This window comes from Lepidothrix coronata, unplaced genomic scaffold, assembly GCF_001604755.1.
Source record: "Lepidothrix coronata isolate B3197 unplaced genomic scaffold, Lepidothrix_coronata-1.0 Scaffold56, whole genome shotgun sequence".
Classification (NCBI taxonomy): Eukaryota; Metazoa; Chordata; class Aves; order Passeriformes; family Pipridae; genus Lepidothrix; species Lepidothrix coronata.
Window position 1 is genome coordinate 923,068 of NW_016690236.1, and position 7,995 is coordinate 931,062.

At 39.0% G+C, this 7,995-nt stretch overlaps 1 long non-coding RNA gene across 1 annotated transcript; it reads right to left on the reverse strand.

Moving 5' to 3' along the window:
- Positions 1 to 706: 706 nt before the first annotated feature.
- On the reverse strand, positions 707 to 2,692 carry LOC108498170. Its single transcript, XR_001875095.1, has 2 exons — positions 1,455 to 2,692; positions 707 to 1,041 (listed from the first exon to the last, which is right to left on the reverse strand). It is a non-coding gene; the product is annotated as an uncharacterized LOC108498170 (long non-coding RNA).
- Positions 2,693 to 7,995: the final 5,303 nt, after the last annotated feature.

Sequence of the window (7,995 nt, forward strand, 5' to 3'; positions counted from 1 at the left end):
CAAGTGGTGTTCCTCAAGGGTTGGTATTGCAAGTGTTTACATCTTTGTCAGCGACATGGATAGTTGGATTGAGTGCACCCTTGGAAAGTTTGATGATGACACCAAGCTGAGTGGTGCAGTTGACACAGTAGAGGGAAGGGATGTCATCCAGAGGGACTGTTGCATCCAGGTCTAGGGCCCACAACATAAGAAGGATGTGGACAGGATGGAGCAAGTCCAGAGGAGGGCCACAAAGCTGATCAGAGGTTGGAGCACCTCTCCTATGGAGACAAGTTGAGGGAGTTTTGGCTGTTCAAAACAGGAGAAGAGAGAGCTCTGGAGAGAACCTATAGCAGCCTTCCAGCTGCTCTGGCAGCTCCTGAGGAGAGATGAAGAGGGACTTTTTACAAGGACATGGAGCGATAAGCCAAGGGACAACAGCTTTAAATTGAAAGAGAGTAGATTTATATTAGATATTAGGAAGAAATTCTTTACTGTAAGGGTGGTGAGTCACTGGCACAGGTTGCTCAGAGATGTTGTGGCTGCCCCATCCCAGGAAATGTTGAAGGCCAGGTTGGATGGGGCTCTAAGTAACCTGGTCTAGTGGACCGTGTTCCTGCCCATGGCAGGGGGTGGAACTAGATAGTCTTGAGGATCTCCTCAAACCCAAACCATTCAATGATATTATTGCCTTAAGAGACCGCTGAAAAAGAGACTCCGGGACAAATTAGGGTATAAGATAAGATAAGAAAGCAGAAAGCTTTAATGAGCCACTGGGCTCCGGGAATACAACTGTTGTGTGTGCGGTTTCGACTCAGGTGTTACAATTTTATAATGATGTCCATCCAGTCCCTGTTCATCCACCTCCCAGCTCTGCCCCATTCTGCACCCTGGTACACCCCTTTGGGAATTGAGTCTGGGGGAGTTTGGGACCCCTCTTTCATCATCTTCCTCTTCATCAAAGCATGTGCAGCCCTTGGAGGCCTTCCAAAGTTCTGGGTCTGAAGGCTGTTGTCCTTATTTGCAATCCTTGGGGCAGGCGTTAAGGTGCTTTTTGCAAATCTACATTGAAAAGAAGACTGAACAACTGGACTTAATGGAATTTTGAGGGAGTGATAGGGAATGGGGAACAGTGTTGGGTAAATGTGTAAACTACTGTGCTAAAGGGTGAGGGATATAATGCAGCTACTTTAAAAATCTATAAAAATTAAAAAATCAAAAACTCTAAGGCAACAATATATATGATTGTATATGTTTCACTCTTGCATTGGCATAAGTGGGTTTTGTGGGCAAAATTTGACCAGTGCTGAATGACAGCCTGGGTGGGCTCTAAGTGCCAAAATATGTTTAAAGCAAAGGATTTTGTCAATATATATTGCTATTTGCATGTTTAACTGGGGCAGATGAAAATACATTGTTCATTGTGGAAGAAAAATAGTTCATGACAAGAATACTAAAAGAATACAAGTACTTACCTATTCATACTGAAGAATATAATTTGGGTCACCCTCTGTCATAACGAAATCAAAGCCTTACAAGCAAAAAAGAAAATGTATTTAAAAAGTAGCTATATTCTACATTTTCTTTATTTCACTGAAGCATACTGACAGTGTCTGATTGTAACAGTGGAACAAGAACCAGTGGAATTAAATTATATTTCTCCTGGAGCTGTTTTGTTCCTCTTACCACACCGTCACTAGGGAAACTGAGGAAGGGTTATGAGCCAGGCAAACTGGAAGATTTTCAAATAGCTTTACATGCAGAAGCAATATTTTTCTCTCTGAGTTATATTCAGATTATATTCCCCTGTGGGAGGCACAGAAAATAAACTGAAGTCTGGTCAAAAGTACGTTACAAATTTGTCATTGACAAAAGGTGCCTTTCATTTACACAAACTTGTCACTGTAAGTTTTCTGTGACTCAGCAAACTGCGGGGTTTGACTCTCAGAATTAAATAGTCTCCTGTGGCACAATGCCAGAGTTCAGTGTGCTTTCACTTGGTATTATCAGAAACTGAAAGTCAATAAAATTTATAGAAGCAGAATTTTCCAGCCTGGCCATGACCTTGCTGTAGAAAGTTGTACATTCAGCAGTGCCAGCTATGGTCTCTTATTGTTCAGAGAATGAGTCTTCACTCTGGCTTGTATCTAGACTACTTTTTGTACAGGAGGAAAACCATGGATTTTCATGTCTTATGATATGGTGCAATTTAAACTAGATTATACATTATAAAACCACCGTGTACTGAATTGGTCTCTCCATCTTGCTTTATCAAGAAATGCAAGGCAACAGCTTTCCATAAGAACTGCAAAAAGGGATAATTTTCATTTCTGCTGAGGAAGTAAGAAAAAGCTTTAGGGGGCAGAAATCTGACTTATTTTTCTGGACATCCTGTAAATTGCTTTCTAACTAATGCAATAAGTTCCATTACTTTATTATGGGCCCAGTCCTTAAGTTCATGAAGTCATTTGCTAAATTTTCTGAAAATATTTTGGAGAATTAAAACTGGAATTTAAATTCATATTCATTTGTTACACAGCTTAGAGAGTATATATCTTTTCACTTCAACAGTCTAATGAAACAGACCCTGCATGGCCTCACTTTGGGCTTTATGTCATTGACTATGGCTCACTGATGAGGTTTCCAAAGCTTCCCACCACCTGGATGCTCTGTGCTCTCACTGTTCTCTTCTTTTTCTTTCTCAGGAAGGATGATTCCTGTGTTGTTAATAGGATGATTACTCCTTTGTTTTTAATAAACCCGATACATTGCTCACAAATCAATTGGCAAAAAACATCATATCTGTTTCTGCTGTAGAAACACTGCTAGTGTTTCTGGTCTATGGGTGCTAGTGTTCTGCTCTATGTTTTGGAACTTTTCCCATAAAGAATTTAATTATGTTTTCTTTTTCCCTGATTACCTTCACTCTTATCTCAATCATTTTTTCTGGCTGCTTCACATGTCTGTATAAACGAGATAGCAACATAATCCTTGGGCTGGCAACAGTGATATATGCTGATAAAGGACTTATTTTGTAAATATTGAACTTGGGTCCTGAAATGCATTGTGGTTAAAAACCGTGCTGTTAGATATGGACAGATGATACTTGCCATCAAAAATCAGACAAAGATAAGAATTAAAAAAAGCAGTACCTGCTTGTAAGTTCACTTGAAAATCCCCTGAAATAAAGTGGTCCTTCAAGTAGGTCAGTGCATAATTTCAGTGAATAATAAAAGCAATTAATACACATGTGCAAAACTACCTTCCTGAAGTCATAGGTGTTGCAGCAATTGGCTTATTACCCCTCAAACCAAAGCAAACCAGACCTGGTTTGGTACTGTCTGGTGGAGAAAATAAATCTTATTTTGCTGATAAGATTGAGTGGAAAAATAGGGCCCCAGAACACAAAATAAGTATGAACACCTTCTACTGAAAAACATTATCAGATGCACCAGTTCACTCAGGGCAGATCATATTCAGCAACACTATGCCATGTTTATTCTTACTTTGTCTTTTATGTACCTATGCTGGGTTCAGCAATGGAAAATCAAAATTCTATATAGAAATACAAACCCATCATTTATGTGCATGCTTCAGGAAGCCTCAATTTTGTGTCTGAAGATTTGGGATAATGATACCCAACAAAGCAGCATCATTATTACTGCTTAATAATTTGAATGCTGCTTTCTCAGTTAGTGATCTTGTCTACATTTTGAGAGGCAGGACAGTATTTCTATGGGCTAAGCTCTACATAAATATTATCACCTGGAGACTTGCTACAATATCGTATCTTTCTGCTTCTTCACTGGACTGATGAATGACACCCTAGTTTGAGACCACTCATTGCTTTCTACCCCATTTTATCTTTTTATATGAACATCCCAAGGTTCTACATATTCACGCTCTTCTAACACAGGTGGTGTGGACCATATTCTTAATGCTGATAAGACAACATAAAAAGCTTTTCTCCATTAAAATTTGCCTTTACTGGCAAAATATTGTTTCCACATGCCCTGCTTTTGACAGTACTGTAACCCTACTCCTGTTTATTCTCATGCAAGAAAGCAGAGCTGGAATGCATAAAAAGGAAAAGCACGTTGATACTCATCTGTGTGAAAGTGCCAAGACATACTCTGAGATCTGCATTCATGGAACTGTGCTAATAATCAGAGCATTGGGATCAGTTAAAAGGCCTGATTTTATTTTTAATAAATATCAGCTAAGTAGAAAAGGGAAGGTTTTTTAGGAGGTGCTTATGAAGGGATCTACAAATGACAGGCACTGTGATTCAGTGACAATGCTGATGCTCTGCCATGGCAAGACTTTTAGAGCAAATGCCACTTCAAAATCAGTCTGCATAAGAACATGAGAACCACTGTGGCAAATTAGAAGGCATGTAGTATCCAGCTGCCTTATTTAACACAGGATGATCTCAAATGCATCTCACTTTCTGCATTCATAATTGTGCAGCAAGGGAGGCTGTTCAGGAGACTGTCTTCCCAGGCCTCTGTGTCCTTGGTGGAAGGAGATGGGGCAATTGCCTTCAGTGTAGCTAGAGTGATTCAGAGCAATGGAGCCTAAAGAAAGACTTGTGACCTAAAGAAAAGCTTGAACTTACCTAGCAGTAAACTGATTCAGTGCCTCTGTATGAATTGAGGATTGCTCTACACTTTGGCCTTAGATTTTAATTCTCACTGTCATTAACTTCCTATGCAATAATACGTCTTAACTGAACAGGCCTTGCTAAAAACAGAGACAAGCTAACATAAACACCTAATATTACCATATTAGTTTAGAACAATATTTTTTGTCCAGTATAGTGTCTCTGCCAGTGGCCAAGGCAAGAGCATAAAAAATGGGGAAATATTTAGTGATTCTTTGAGCTCCTTTCCCATTCAGGCAATCACTGGATTAGGAACTCCTGGTATGGACCACACAGATCATTGTGTTTAATAGTCTTTTATGGATCTGTTTCCAATCACTGTGTTTAATCCTTTTTTCAGATCCAATTGTATGTTTGGCCCACACAAAGTCCTGTGTAATGTTATGGTGCATGTAACAGTTTTCCTGTTCCATCAGCATCTGCTCGTTAAATCCCCACTACTTTTTCTGCTATCAGAACAGTGCACAACTACTCCCTGTGAGTTTTGCCTGTGCTGTTGCTAGTTTTATAAATCTGTCTTGCATACCTTCAACCTCTTTTCAAGCTGCAGCACCTGGTCCTTTTTGTACATCCTTTAGGGAAACTTTCATATTCTTGTATGCTTTTGAATGCTGTGATGTGGGGTGCATATATGAAAGAGTTCTGATTTTCTGAATTAAGAGTGCTGTGTAGGAGCAAGAGAACAGGTTTTGTTGCAGGTTGTGCAGCTCATTCATCACAGTGCATTGTATCTTCTGTGGTCTGCAAAGCTGTTACTGGTAGCAAGCTGTGACAACTATTAAATGACAAGTTTGGAGGCAGAGATGTTAGCAAATCTATTAGAAGAATTGTATTATAACCTGGGTAACAAACAGAATAAGCAGTATTTTCTATGAGATTCTTCAAAGTGTCAGTAATTACATAGTAAAATATGATTGTTTTAGCCTGATGTTTATCATTCTTAATATACAATTTTATACAAATTTTAGAGAAGTAAAATATTTTTGTCCCTTGATAAAGAAGCCCATTTCACAATCAGAAAATGTGGTTAGAACTGTGAATGAGTACTAGAACCATGTCTAAGAGAGCAAGTCTCTCTCAACAATTTGTGTGGCTTTGGGGAAGATTTCTTCTTGTCTGTTGTAACTAGACTTTTCTTATATGCTTTGTCCTACTCTCCTTCTCTGCTGTAGCACTTTGCTCCAGTGTTATCTTTCTCACTTCATTTGTCTTGAGTATCACCAATACTTTAAACAGTGGAAGTCAGAGCTAGCTATTAAACTGTCTGTAAATATCTTTTCCACTGTTATTAGACCTCAGAGGCAACATGAGGGTGTACATGTGCATGGCAACATTTTGTTTAGGAAGCTCACAAGAACATCACAAACATTTTCTCTTGTCCTTATAATTCTAAATCATGAAACTTTTTATATGGGATTTACCAACACCATGTAATCATGTTAGGAATTTTAGTTCCATTTTAAAAACTAACTTGGTCACTCAGGAGTCTAATATACAAAAATAATCCATAGGACTTCACCTTCCTAAATGCTTTACTCACTCTGAAAATCAGTTTTACTTTTAGAATGAGTTAGTGGATTGAACAAACTTTTTACTCCATCCCACATTCATGGCTTTGGTACTACAGCTAAGGAATTCCAAATCATTTTTCTGAATGCCACTTTTACAAAATAGCCCAAGGCCTAAACTGTCAGGGTGAAAAACATATGGATCCAATGGCCTTTTTAAATAAAATGCTCCTGATGCTCCTGATCAGATGTCTATGTTGTTTATGATAATATGATAATTGAAAAAGGCTAAAATATGAGTTCCTTATTTTTGACACCAGACAGCAAAGGTTGATGTGCCAGTACAGAAGCTATTTCCATTGGTGTGTTTCCCACGCACTATTTTACCTACTTTACAAAACCTTCTTGTCTAAAAGGGAAATGTCTTTTCCTTGATTAGGATAGGTTTTGAGGAGACTTACAGAGTCTTGTGAAAACTCATTAATTAGGAGTGCAGCTCCAGACTTTTGAAACATATCCTTTTTATCCCTTACTTTTTGGCTTTAGGGAAATAGCTGAATTAATACAAGTGACATAACTGGAGAGAATGCCATGTAATGAAGGGCTCTTTAATCAATAGATTATTCTAGTGGGTTTTTCATCATTGCAAGCCTTAAAACCAAGATAGGATATCTTTCTCAGAGGTAATGAAAATGTATGTCCTTCCTTATAAAGCTGATGATTATTTCCTCTGGCTTTGAAACTCATGAGTCCCTGGGATTCTTGTTCATAGTAAACACCACTTGCAAACATGACTGATATACAGAGAGTTCAATCCCTGAGTCATCTGTGCATGTTGCTTTCTAAAAGCCCTCTCTGCACATCTATTGTGTGGGAACTAACTTCTGCGGTTTATTGCAGAATCGCTAGGGAGGAAAATAAATGTCACCGTTAAAGATTGCTATTGTAATATGCTTGATAAAAGTACCATTGCTGAGTAACCTAATTCATCTTGAGAGTAAAAGTAAGGAGTTCCTAAAGGTATCCAAAAGGAAAGTTTAAACAGAATAACACAAATTAGTCAGTTTTCCGATAAATACGATTAGTTCCCAATTTATATGACCTTTATAAGTAAGAATAACAGAAAAAATTATTATGCCAGTTAGGAAGCAGAAAGAGACAACATGTTTTTTCCCTTGGTCTGTTCAGCCTGGAGGAGACTGAGGGGAGACCTCATTGCAGTGTACAATTTCCTTGTGAGGGAAAGAAGAGGGGCAGACACTGATCTCTGCTGAGCCACACAGACACTCCACTGGTGACAGGCTGTTGGTGATGTGCACAGAAAAGATTGAATTTCCTCTTTGTTAGCACATCAGGACACCAGGAGGATTTTATGTCTGGCCTCTCTAGCTGGATCTGCCTTTTAATTTAGTCACACATCCAAGCCATCTCTGCACTTTGCAGCTTCTTGAGCAGCATATCTAAGATCAATTCTTTGCTTAGTTCCCAGATTACTGCAGGTTTTAGGCAAATCCACAGAAGAAGGACTGCCACAGGCAGACAAGGTGTTTCAGTGGATGAGCTTGGCCTCTCCACGGAGTCAGGCTCGGTTCGAGCAGCCAGGACCCATGGAATGACAAAGTGTGGGGAGAGCCCACAGTCCCAGATCTGCTCTGAGCATGCCAACACTGTCTTTGCAGACAAACTTTTCCCATTTTACACTGTTTGATGCTGCTAACTTGCAATGCCTCTCATGCAGTGCTGTTTAACAGGAAGTTTTCACATCTCAACTCGATTTCTTAATCGTGTAGAAATTTTGAAAGCTCTGATGTTGCTATCAGTAAGGCAATTTTTATCTTGGGCTCA